Here is a 12708-nt window from a genome sequence, read left to right on the forward strand (position 1 = left end):
CATGCTAAGGTGAGCAGGGACGTGTGTGGGCGTGGGTGGGCGTGGGTGGGCGCAGCAACCAGCTGTACAACCCACACTCAGTCCACCATCTATCCGGGTCCTCTGCATCCACGTCTTGTCTGACTCTGAGACCTGCCACTTCACTAGCGTCTCACTTGATTCAGTCTCCTCAAACAACTTCCTGTTAACACTTGTTCCAGCGGCCCCACAACACCCGCGGCCCCACAACACCCGCGGCCCCACAACACCCGCGGCCCCACACCACCCGCGGCCCCACAACACCCGCGGCTACCTTACCTACCTTGAGGTGCTTCCGGGGCTTAGTGTCCCCGCGGCCCGGTCGTCGACCAGGCCTCCTGGTTGCTGGACTGATCAACCAGGCTGTTAGACGCGGCTGCTCGCAGCCTGACGTATGAGTCACAGCCTGGTTGATCAGGTATCCTTTGGAGGTGTTTATCCAGTTCTCTCTTGAACACTGTGAGGGGTTTGCCAGTTATGCCCCTTATGTGTAGTGGAAGCGTGTTGAACAGTCTCGGGCCTCTGATGTTGATAGAGTTCTCTCTCAGAGTACCTGTTGCACCTCTGCTTTTCAACGGGGGTATTCTGCACATCCTGCCATGTCTTCTGGTCTCATGTGGTCCCACAACACCCGCGGCCCCACAACACCCGCGGCCCCACAACACCCGCGGCCCCACAACACCCGCGGCCCCACAACACCCGCGGCCCCACAACACCTGCGGCCCCACAAGATCCCCCCAAGTGTCACCCCTCGACACGCCGGCCGGGGGGCAGCAACCCCAGGTTATCCCCGCCACAACTCTCACCATAAATGTAAACAAGCAGCGTACCACCGGCTCGATTCCAGCTCCACGTTAGCTCTTGGGCCCCACCTTTCTAGCCGCCGGCTGTCTACTGGAAAGTGTGTGTGTGTACCTAAGTATAATTATCCAAGTGTAGTTACAAGAGGAGAACTATGTTCATTCTTCCCAGTACTCTTTGTCGTATAACACATTGAAACTAATGACGGTTTTGGCCTCCACAACATTCTTAGTTTGTTCCAACCGTCTGCCACTCTGTTTGCAGAAGAAAATGTTCTAATATATTTAAGGCATCTCTGCCATAAAATCCCTTCCATTTGCCACTTGACGCTCCAAGCACTTATTTTATCTAGATCAGTTTGAAGGGCATTACAATCGTCTGCGACTTCTGTCTTCCCCAGTATCTTAGCATCATCCGCATATTCATATATTTCTGGATTCCTTCTGGTAGAACACACTCGGACTGGACGGTAGAGCGACAGTCTCGCTTCATGTAGGTCGGCGTTCAATTCCTGACCGTCCAAGTGGTTGGGCACCATTCCTTCACCCCGATCCATCCCAAATCCTTATCCCGACCCCTTCCAAGTGCTATATAGTCGTAATAGCTTGGGGCTTTCCCCTGATAAGTCCCTTTCTACTTCTAATAGATGGTTTATGTAGACGATGAACGTTACTGGTGCAAGAACTGAACCCTGTGGTACTCCGCTGGTAACACTCCTCCAGTCAGATACATTGTCTCTGATTACTGCCCTCATCTGGCTGTCAGAAAAATGTTCATCCATGTCAGAAGTCTCCCTGTCACCCTTCCAGCATGTTCCAGTTTCCAGAACAGGCTGTTGTGTAGGACTTGGTCAAAAGCCTCTTTTAGGTCCAGATAGACAGTCAACCCAACCATCTCTTTTCTGTAGTATCTCTGTGGCTATCCTGTAGTATCTCTGTGGCTCTAAGTGGCTCTGTGGTATCTCTGTGGCTCTAAGTGGCTCTGTGGCTCTTAACTCTAATCACAAACCCTAAGTAGATTTGTTACACAGGATCTTCCTGTTCGAAAAACCATACTGTCTGCCCGTTATTATATCCATTTGGATTTAAATATTTTTTCCAGTGATTTGACTACCACGCTTGTTAATGATATGGGTCTATAATTGAGTGGTTGCTCTCGACTACCAGTGTATACTCACCTAGTTGTGCTTGCGGGGGTTGAGCTTCGGCTCTTGGGTCCGTGTGTGTGTGTGACTATGATAGAGGCTGAGAGCTACGTTCGTGGTGTCCCGTCTTCCCAGCACTCTGCCCTATGACACCGTGGAACTACCGACAGTCTTGCCACTAACTGTCTTCTCACTTAACTTGTTCCAATCGTCTTCTACTCTGCGAAAAGTGAACTTTCTTATGCTTTTTCGACATCTGTGTTTCCTTGGCTTGACTCCTTGACCTCTTGTTCTTGAAGTTCCAGGTTTCAACAATTCTTCTTCGTCAATTTTGTCAATTCCCGTTACTATTTTGAACGTAGTGAACTTACGTAGTAGCGTAGTAGTAGTAGAGTAAGCGTAGTTTACTCCTAGGGTGGACAGGGGCATTAGGTGATAGGCCCAACCATTTCTGTCCCCACTGAGGATTCGAAGTCTGAATTCCCGATTGTGGGTCGAGAAGGAACCTGAGTGTACTGCTGTGAACTCTCACTGGGTCCCGAGGTTGACCTCCAGTGAGGGAAATACTCGGGGGAAGGGGGAGGGTTGACCCGGAGAACCTCACAAGGAGCAGGAGGTGTTGGAGAGAGTGAAGGAGAGAGAGAATGAGTGGGTGTACTCACTTGTGAGCGATTGACTGCTTGAGTCAGTGAGAGACTGCTTGACTACCAGCCTGCCCGTCCACCAGCCTGCCCGTCCACCAGCCTGCCCGTCCACCAGCCTGCCCGTCCACCAGCCTGCCCGTCCACCAGCCTGCCCGTCCACCGGCCTGCCCGTCCACCGGCCTGCCCGTCCACCGGCCTGCCCGTCCACCGGCCTGCCCGTCCACCGGCCTGCCCGTCCACCGGCCTGCCCGTCCACCAGCCTGCCCGTCCACCAGCCTGCCCGTCCACCAGCCTGCCCGTCCACCAGCCTGCCCGTCCACCAGCCTGCCCGTCCACCAGCGTGCCCGTCCACCAGCCTGCCCGTCCACCAGCCTGCCCGTCCACCAGCGTGCCCGTCCACCAGCCTGCCCGTCCACCAGCCTGCCCGTCCACCAGCCTGCCCGTCCACCAGCCTGCCCGTCCACCAGCGTGCCCGTCCACCGGCCTGCCCGTCCACCAGCCTGCCCGTCCACCAGCCTGCCCGTCCACCGGCCTGCCCGTCCACCAGCCTGCCCGTCCACCAGCCTGCCCGTCCACCGGCCTGCCGGTCCACCGGCCTGCCCGTCCACCAGCCTGCCCTTCCACCAGCCTGCCCGTCCACCAGCCTGCCCGTCCACCAGCCTGCCCGTCCACCAGCCTGCCCGTCCACCACCCTGCCTACCTACCAGCCTGCCCGTCCACCACCCTGCCTACCTACCAGCCTGCCCGTCCACCACCCTGCCTACCTACCAGCCTGCCCGTCCACCACCCTGCCTACCTACCAGCCTGACCGTCCACCACCCTGCCTACCTACCAGCTTGCCCGTCCACCACCCTGCCTACCTACCAGCCTGCCCGTCCACCACCCTGCCTACCTACCAGCCTGCCCGTCCACCACCCTGCCTACCTATCAGCCTGACGGTCCACCACCCTGCCTACCTACCAGCCTGCCCGTCCACCACCCTGCCTACCTACCAGCCTGCCCGTCCACCACCCTGCCTACCTACCAGCCTGACCGTCCACCACCCTGCCTACCTACCAGCCTGACCGTCCACCACCCTGCCTACCTACCAGCTTGCCCGTCCACCACCCTGCCTACCTACCAGCCTGACCGTCCACCACCCTGCCTACCTACCAGCCTGACCGTCCACCACCCTGCCTACCTACCAGCTTGCCCGTCCACCACCCTGCCTACCTACCAGCCTGCCCGTCCACCACCCTGCCTACCTACCAGCCTGACCGTCCACCGGCCTGCCCGTCTCTGGAACCAGGTCAATGTATGCCGTGGAGAGAGAGAGAGAGAGAGAGAGAGAGAGAGAGAGAGAGAGAGAGAGAGAGAGAGAGAGAGAGAGAGAGAGAGAGAGAGAGAGAGAGAGAGAGAGAAAGAGCACGTGGAAGGGGGGAGGGGGGAGGGGGGAGGGAGACACTGGAGCCAGAGCAGTGCCAGAGCTGAAGACCTTGGCACCTCGTGCTGCCCCGTTGCCCTTTCTTCCAAGACGTGGGTATGGTCAGAGATGATGGTCGTTAGGGCCACCAGGAGACTATTGAGGAGCAGTGGACTGTAGTAGTAGTAGTTACCTATCAGCGACTACGGCCAGAATGGGGGTGCAGCTGTGTACGACCCCGCCTACTGGCCTTGTACTTGTTGTCTTGTAATGTAAATACTCTCACAATTTTTTGTTTTCGTCTAGTTGAGTTGTGAATGGCTTCCACATTCACAACTTTAAGGCGATGGCTTCCACATTCACAACTTTAAGGCGATGGCTTCCACATTCACAACTTTAAGGCGTTGGCTTCCACATTCACAACTTTAAGGCGTTGGCTTCCACATTCACAACTTTAAGGCGTTGGCTTCCACATTCACAACTTTAAGGCGTTGGCTTCCACATTCACAACTTTAAGGCGATGGCTTCCACATTCACAACTTTAAGGCGATGGCTTCCACATTCACAACTTTAAGGCGTTGGCTTCCACATTCACAACTTTAAGGCGTTGGCTTCCACATTCACAACTTTAAGGCGTTGGCTTCCACATTCACAACTTTAAGGCGTTGGCTTCCACATTCACAACTTTAAGGCGATGGCTTCCACATTCACAACTTTAAGGCGATGGCTTCCACATTCACAACTTTAAGGCGTTGGCTTCCACATTCACAACTTTAAGGCGTTGGCTTCCACATTCACAACTTTAAGGCGTTGGCTTCCACATTCACAACTTTAAGGCGTTGGCTTCCACATTCACAACTTTAAGGCGATGGCTTCCACATTCACAACTTTAAGGCGTTGGCTTCCACATTCACAACTTTAAAACGTTGGCTTCCACATTCACAACTTTAAGGCGTTGGCTTCCACATTCACAACTTTAAGGCGTTGGCTTCCACATTCACAACTTTAAGGCGATGGCTTCCACATTCACAACTTTAAGGCGTTGGCTTCCACATTCACAACTTTAAGGCGATGGCTTCCACATTCACAACTTTAAGGCGTTGGCTTCCACATTCACAACTTTAAGGCGTTGGCTTCCACATTCACAACTTTAAGGCGTTGGCTTCCACATTCACAACTTTAAGGCGTTGGCTTCCACATTCACAACTTTAAGGCGATGGCTTCCACATTCACAACTTTAAGGCGTTGGCTTCCACATTCACAACTTTAAGGCGTTGGCTTCCACATTCACAACTTTAAGGCGATGGCTTCCACATTCACAACTTTAAGGCGTTGGCTTCCACATTCACAACTTTAAGGCGTTGGCTTCCACATTCACAACTTTAAGGCGATGGCTTCTACATTCACAACTTTAAGGCGATGGCTTCCACATTGAGATGGATCCTAAGGCTTCCACAGCATTCCACGTGTGGATCAGAAGGAACCAGTATTTCCTTACATTTCTTCCACTATTTGAGTTTCCAGCCTTAACTTCTATTGTCGTGCTTTCTATCAGATTAAAGAGACTGTCCTTGCCCACATTGTTCTTTTCCTTCTGTATCTTGTATGTTGCGATCATATCCCCCCACCCCCCGTTTCTACTGTCGTCCAGGATTGTGAGGTTAAGTTCTCGTAAATTATCACCATACCTGGATCATACCTGGGGATGGTTTCTGGAGTTCGCCTGCTCCCCGAGCCCGGCCCCTTAGGCCAGCCCATAGTTCTGTCCTCTTAGTGTTCACATCAGTCTTGTTCAAATATTTACTTTATTTAGTGTTATGTTTCACAAGTGTGGATTCCAAGCCGGTGCTGCATATTCCAGTATTGGTCTAACAAAAGCTCTGTAGATTGTCTGGAAAAAGTCAGGGACCTGACCCTGGAGGGACAGGTCCCAAATCTACACAGTAAAATAACAACATACTGGAGTGAACGATATGGAAGAAAATGCAGAATAGAACCAGTGAAGAGCAGAGGTGCCATAGGCACAATCAGAGAACACTGTATAAACATCAGAGGTCCGCGGTTGTTCAACGTCCTCCCAGCGAGCATAAGAAATATTGCCGGAACAACCGTGGACATCTTCAAGAGGAAACTAGACTGTTTTCTAAAAAAAAAAGTGCCGGACCAACCGGGCTGTGGTGGGTATGTAAACGTGCGGGCCGCTCCAAGCAACAGCCTGGTGGACCAAACTCTCACAAGTCAAGCCTGGCCCGGGCTTGGGGAGTAGAAGAACTCCCAGAACCCCATCAACCAGGTATCAAGCAAGCGCCATAACCCCGTCCCTAAACACAACACACGTATCACCAAACATCATTCATGATATCCTTATCGGCGAATCGCTATAATTGTATGCAAAATTGCATCGCTAATCGCAGGTGGGACAAGAACGGAAGATCCGTGTAGATACGGCAAGATCCTCAGGCTCGGTCACTAGCTAGTTCCCACGGTGGCCAGTAATCCCCTTCCTTCATTATTACTAGGGGAAGGTGTAATTACCAGCGGACGGTAATTAATTATTAGTTAGCAGGTGCGGTGTACGCGTTCCTGTCTATCTCTCTGTCTACCTGTCTGTCGCCATTACTACTTGATCGCCAATATTACTCGGGAACCACCACCACCAGACCGAGAGAAAACAGGACAAGAGGAGACAGGTGGAAGCTGGAGACCCAGAGCTGAAGGGACGGAACTCCCCGTGCCCTGTACGGGGAGTTAACACGCGGGATGCACTGAAAGAGAAAGTTGTGGAAGCCGCCTCCAGCCACAACTCTAAGGCCAGATTTGACAAAGAATTTGAACGTTAGAATTGTTAAGGTGTAACGTGACAGGTAGAACAAGACAAGGAGGTGGGGCACAGAGTGCTAGCCCTGTCTTCCCTAGTCACTGATAGGATTAGGTAAGTGGTGATAGGTAAGTACCGCCACCACCACCAGATGGGGAAGGGGAGGTCACGTACCTACGACAGACACAAGGTCTCCGTGGCCTATCACTCAACGCTCAGTGTTCATTATATTCTGTACTTACCTATCAGTGTCTTCTGGGAGTGAGCTCCAGCTCTCTCCACCCCGCCTACTGCCCTAGTCTTAGGTGAACAGAGAACAGTGTTCTTTGTTCAGATACTGGAGGGCCAGGTCCCAAATTTGTACAGTAGAATAACAACATACTGGAGCGAAACATACGGAAGGAAATGCAGAACAGAACCGGTGAGGAGTAGAGGTGCCATAGGCACAATCAGAGAACACTGAACATCAGAGGTCCACAGCTGTTCAACACCCTCCTGTAACACTGTAAAAGTGTTTGGGTTAGTTTATTTAAAATATATATAGAGTACACGAGTCACAGACAAGGATCTGAGAGGCGCCAGTTGTCTGCCTGAGATCTCACACCTCTAACCGTTAATGACCCCAAGTGACCTGAGGTCAGATCATGATAATTTCACCTTGCTTCCGCTAAGCGTATAATTGGAGCCGGGTAGCCTTCAAACATGCCGACGTTTGAGGAGTGGCTTGGTAGTGCCGGAGGCTATCTACTTGTGGGCGGAGTTAGCTACTAGGTTCCCCAATATAAACTCGGAGAGCTATCCAGCATGGAGCATTAACAGACAGAGCAGCAGACGAGCCAGGAGAGCAGAGAGAAGACAGCCCTATCAGGGAGGCTGTCGGCCGGCAGGGCGGGAGTCTCTGTCAACTACAGACCCCCCCCCCCTCTCTATCCAGCTATAGGCAGAGACACTTGGTGAGTTGAGCATTAAGGTGACTTGGTCGTGTTTACATATGTTGTGTGATGATCAGGGGCAGTCAAGTTGTAGGGTTCTCGAATTCTTGGATGATGACTCTCTTTAACATTTTAATTGGATTACTTATATTATGATACTTCATGTGAAATATAATTATGAATTTATTATTTAAATTGTGTTTAACTTTGTGCCCTAGAGCTTTGAGTTGAGGATTTGAGAAAGCCTCAGTGGTTACTGGGTTCATGATATAAATGAGTACATGTTTGGAGTTGATACATGGTACAGAGGGAACATACTAATAATGAACTCATGATAACATCCTTTGAGAATTTTGTGATACAGGCAAGTTCCATTCCTTGTCTTGTATGTAATGATCATGAATGGATGGTGGCAGCATTTCGTCTTCTACTATCTACTCTTCTACTTCTACTATCTACTCTTCTCCTTCTACCTATCTACACCTCTCCCTCCACCCCTCTCTAAACTCTCACTTTCAACTAATGACCCTCCTCGCCCCTCCTACCTCTCTCCCTCTCACCCCAAACCCTCACTAATTACTTCACTATTCATTTCTTTCCTTTCGTTTTCTCTTATACGTTTGTGGCAGTGATTATGTATTCTAGAGTTCTCTCTGGAGTTTCGGGTAACTGATCAAGTGACGGCGCCTTGTAGTCGTAGCACCTAGGTAGTCAAATACCTAGGTTACAAGGTGTTGAACGAGAGAGGTTGCCTTAGGAACTCTGGAGGGTGCTCTAGAATAGTTAGCTAACTGGGGACGGGATAACGGACTAGAGAGAGCTGTTTCCCCCGGCCTCGTTAGTTAACTGGGGGGTGGAATAATGGACAAGATAGAGTTATTTCCCCCCACCCCCCGTTACAATGATGGCAGCGGTGTTGAACAATGTTTAAGGTATTGGTGTTCTTTTGAACATTGTTCAGTCCCACGTGTCTTTTTGCCGCTCAGGCGCTATCAGGGAGATTGACAGGTGTTTATTATTCGCGATTTAGCGAACTTTTTTTCAGGTTAGGAGATAGTGATTCTCTGATGTTGTGTTTAGTGATTTTGTGAGTTTTGTGTAGTTCAGGGAATGTTCACCAGAACTTGCGTGTGTAGTGATTAATGTTAGTAATAAGATTTGGCGATTTGGGAACTTAGCGGTGTTGGTAGTGCAGGTCAGCTGAGTGTGACAGGTGACCTCGCATGTCCCACGGGGACACCCAGCCACCGCTGGTCTCCAGGTCAGTGGGGAGTGGCAGGTGTAGTTTTTAAGTAGTGGTTCTGCTCAGATTATTGCGATCGACTGTTTTACTCCATTTGAACGCAATAACCCGAGGTGTACTGGTCTTGTACAGCATGCTAGGGGGAGCCTTAGTATGTCAGTAGACTTCACGTTGGGGACGCTCGACGTTAGATAGTCTGGTCACAGGTGTGGCAACAGTTTGGGGTTGTTGACCGGCGGAGAAGCTAGGGAGACACTCTGGGTCACGTAGGTGGCTGTAGGTTAAGGGTGGGAGTAATGGTTAATTATGTACTTAAGATTAGGAACGGTACAGTTAAGTTTAGGCTAGTGTTTTGTCTATTAGTGTTGATTTTTTTTTTGTGACAAGTTAAAGGTAGTGATGACCTTATTCTCTCTTCTCTAACTTTCCTCTGTTACTGTCTTATGTTCCACCAAGTCAATATCATTCAGAGTTAATTGGATTATTAAAAAAAAAATTGAAGTGTAGTTGTTGCCAGGAGGAGAGCGTTATGATATAACTGTGTAACCCTATACAAACTACAGGGTCACACAACAGCATGGAACACGGGTATTGTCGCCTTTATGTTCAATTCACAGGTGGGAGCCAGAGGAGAGGCGCGACGCATATACAGAAGAGGGAGACGGCTGCTGTGTACCACACTCAGGGGCGTTTATCACCACCACCACGACCAGCCCACTACCTGGAGGTCACGGCTCCACCACCATCACCACCCCAGGGGACCCCAAGATGCAGCCCTCTCGGTCAGTCAACATTGGTCTACCCAGTGGACCCCAGGTCGTTCTGCAGACGACCCAGTAATGATGGAAGAGGAGCAACAACGACTCCAGTCTGTCCCACCAACATCGGTCTACCCAGGATGGACCCCAGGACGGACAGACCCCCAATGGACCCCAGGTCGCTTGTCTAAGACCCATGGGAGGAGGAAGAGAGAAGAAAGAAGAAAGAAGAAAGAAGAAAGAAGAGAGAAGAAAGAAGAGAGAAGAAAGAAGAGAAGATAAGACAAGCTGAGTGAGACATGATACCTAGTGTCCCTTGCTGGTGTCAGCATCATTGCATGGAGCGTAATTGCAAGACAGGATCGTTTGCCTTGACTGGCCGCCCCTCCTGCAAGCAGGTAGCTCTGTTGAGTGATTCTTCCTGTGTCATGCAGACTTGATGTGGCTGTCAGAAGTAGCTCTCTGAAGGAGGCGTACTGGAGCAACAGGGAGGAAGAAGAGTAGGATGGGATTTCTACTGTTGGCAACTATATGAAGGTCTCGAAACTTGTAGTCCCTATAGCTGTGAAGAACCCCAATATACGTCTCTCATGGTGACTGACGTAGGGCCAATTACAGATCAGCTGGGACAACCGAATTCCACGGTCCTGTGCGCAGTTCAAGTAGTAACGGCTTTCGGGTTGACCAAGGGTTGTTGTGCATTAACGACGGAGAAGCGACGGAGGCAGTTGTGTTGAAGAAATGTGGTACAGGATTATCTACAAGACCAAGCAGTGACGTCGCCCAGCCAGAGACAATGGACGTCTGTCTATATATTTCATTTTTTTAGAGTAGGATGATGTATATTTGTTTAGCTAGGATGTATTTTTTTTTTCGTTAATAAAGTTGTTGCACACAGCTAGCTTGCTTTAGCAGTGTTGCAAAAACTTTATTTCGGGGAGAAGGGGAGATGTAACACTGTAAAAGTGTTTGGGTTAGTTTATTTAAAATATATATAGAGTACACGAGTCACAGACAAGGATCTGAGAGGCGCCAGTTGTCTGCCTGAGATCTCACACCTCTAACCGTTAATGACCCCAAGTGACCTGAGGTCAGATCATGATAATTTCACCTTGCTTCCGCTAAGCGTATAATTGGAGCCGGGTAGCCTTCAAACATGCCGACGTTTGAGGAGTGGCTTGGTAGTGCCGGAGGCTATCTACTTGTGGGCGGAGTTAGCTACTAGGTTCCCCAATATAAACTCGGAGAGCTATCCAGCATGGAGCATTAACAGACAGAGCAGCAGACGAGCCAGGAGAGCAGAGAGAAGACAGCCCTATCAGGGAGGCTGTCGGCCGGCAGGGCGGGAGTCTCTGTCAACTACAGACCCCCCCCCCCTCTCTATCCAGCTATAGGCAGAGACACTTGGTGAGTTGAGCATTAAGGTGACTTGGTCGTGTTTACATATGTTGTGTGATGATCAGGGGCAGTCAAGTTGTAGGGTTCTCGAATTCTTGGATGATGACTCTCTTTAACATTTTAATTGGATTACTTATATTATGATACTTCATGTGAAATATAATTATGAATTTATTATTTAAATTGTGTTTAACTTTGTGCCCTAGAGCTTTGAGTTGAGGATTTGAGAAAGCCTCAGTGGTTACTGGGTTCATGATATAAATGAGTACATGTTTGGAGTTGATACATGGTACAGAGGGAACATACTAATAATGAACTCATGATAACATCCTTTGAGAATTTTGTGATACAGGCAAGTTCCATTCCTTGTCTTGTATGTAATGATCATGAATGGATGGTGGCAGCATTTCGTCTTCTACTATCTACTCTTCTACTTCTACTATCTACTCTTCTCCTTCTACCTATCTACACCTCTCCCTCCACCCCTCTCTAAACTCTCACTTTCAACTAATGACCCTCCTCGCCCCTCCTACCTCTCTCCCTCTCACCCCAAACCCTCACTAATTACTTCACTATTCATTTCTTTCCTTTCGTTTTCTCTTATACGTTTGTGGCAGTGATTATGTATTCTAGAGTTCTCTCTGGAGTTTCGGGTAACTGATCAAGTGACGGCGCCTTGTAGTCGTAGCACCTAGGTAGTCAAATACCTAGGTTACAAGGTGTTGAACGAGAGAGGTTGCCTTAGGAACTCTGGAGGGTGCTCTAGAATAGTTAGCTAACTGGGGACGGGATAACGGACTAGAGAGAGCTGTTTCCCCCGGCCTCGTTAGTTAACTGGGGGGTGGAATAATGGACAAGATAGAGTTATTTCCCCCCACCCCCCGTTACACTCCCAGCAAGCATTAGAAATATTGCTGGAACAAAGGTGGATGTATTCATGAAGTATTTAGACAAGTTCTTGCAAATGCCGGACCAACCAGGCTGTAGTGGGTATGTGAGCCTGCGGGCCGCTCCAGCAACAGCCTGTTGGAGCAAGTTATCACAAGTCAGCCTGGCCCGGCCCGGCCTCGGGGAGTACAACTCCGGAAGCCCCATCCAGGTACAAGTCAAATATATGTATATATGTATTTGTAAAAGTACTTATTGCTAAGAATGGTCGTTTGAGAATTATATTTTCTTAACAAAATTTATTAATTTTTATCAAAAATTTAATTATATTATAATTATTTCGTGAAGTAGTACTATTCTAAGGTACAATTTTTAGATGGCGTAGAGGGACATTTTATTTTACGAAAAGCTGTTTGTTTAAATGTAAAGTAATGTGAAGTTATTGTGGTGTGTATACCTTGTGTAGGTGTCTGTCAGTCAATGGTTGGGTGAAGGTAGACGCCAGCTGTCTCGGCTCCTGTCTCACAAGACGTGACCTTCCTTATGGGTCGGTCCTACACCCTACACCTTCCCCCACACACACCTCCACACACCTCCCCACACCTCCACCCACACACCCCACCCACACACCCTACCACCACAACTGAGGGAGTTACGGAGGG

The 12708-nt window shown here is 49.7% G+C and overlaps 1 protein-coding gene across 1 annotated transcript in view; it reads left to right on the forward strand.

Annotated features, from left to right (window-relative positions):
* Nucleotides 1-12708, forward strand: part of GEFmeso (Guanine nucleotide exchange factor in mesoderm) — a 75190-nt gene that overhangs the window by 4386 nt on the left and 58096 nt on the right. The window lies entirely within an intron of this gene.

The sequence above is a fragment of the Procambarus clarkii genome, chromosome 40 (genome assembly GCF_040958095.1).
Source record: "Procambarus clarkii isolate CNS0578487 chromosome 40, FALCON_Pclarkii_2.0, whole genome shotgun sequence".
In the NCBI taxonomy this organism is placed as follows: Eukaryota; Metazoa; Arthropoda; class Malacostraca; order Decapoda; family Cambaridae; genus Procambarus; species Procambarus clarkii.